This window comes from Octodon degus, unplaced genomic scaffold (genome assembly GCF_000260255.1).
Source record: "Octodon degus isolate 3935 unplaced genomic scaffold, OctDeg1.0 scaffold00146, whole genome shotgun sequence".
Classification (NCBI taxonomy): Eukaryota; Metazoa; Chordata; class Mammalia; order Rodentia; family Octodontidae; genus Octodon; species Octodon degus.
The window spans coordinates 4,326,602-4,327,350 of record NW_004524722.1 but is presented as its reverse complement, the minus strand read 5'-3'; positions in this window follow the sequence as shown (position 1 = coordinate 4,327,350).

Here is a 749-nt window from a genome sequence, read left to right as displayed (position 1 = left end):
CCAGAATGTATTAAAAAGAAGCTCCAATATTTTCAAAGGGTCAAAAAATATATATCCAAGAGGATATATAGACACTGATATAACCACATAAAACTCTTAGAAGAGATTACTTGGACTAAGCATAATGCGTAGCAAATAAAGATGTAAAAGGCATCAAGCCCAGAGCACAACAGTGTGAAGTTAGTGAGGTATGAGACCCGCTTAGTGTGGAAGTATTGTGTGTGCTAGGGGAGAGGAAAGGGGAGCCTCATGTGAGATAACAGAATAATCTCTGTACTCGGCAAAGTGAGAGCCATGGAGGCTTTTAAACATGACAGCACTCAGTTGGACATTGGAAGCATTACTACATTCCCTTTGAACTAAAATCAAGTGTAATTGTATCGTAAAGAAAAACAATCTTCTTTTATTCTTCTGCACATTGTCTATAATGTCATACACAATATCTCTCAGTTACTTTGCATTGTATGTAGGAATTCTACAGCTCCATATTGGGATCTACTACTCCTGCCTTGAAATAGGATTTTTGCTCATATCCTTCAGGTGAGACAGTGACAGAACTCCGAAGAAGGAAATTCGAAAAAAATGTAAAATAAGAAAAGGAAATTTGGCAAAGGAAAGTTTTGATAGCAAAATTTAATGACTTCTTGTGTCTTCTATAATATCCAATTTCAAAATGTTATACCTTCCTCTTTCTATCCTTGTCAAAAATCTTCTTTTTTTTGACATCAGTTATTTTTATTTTAAAGAAA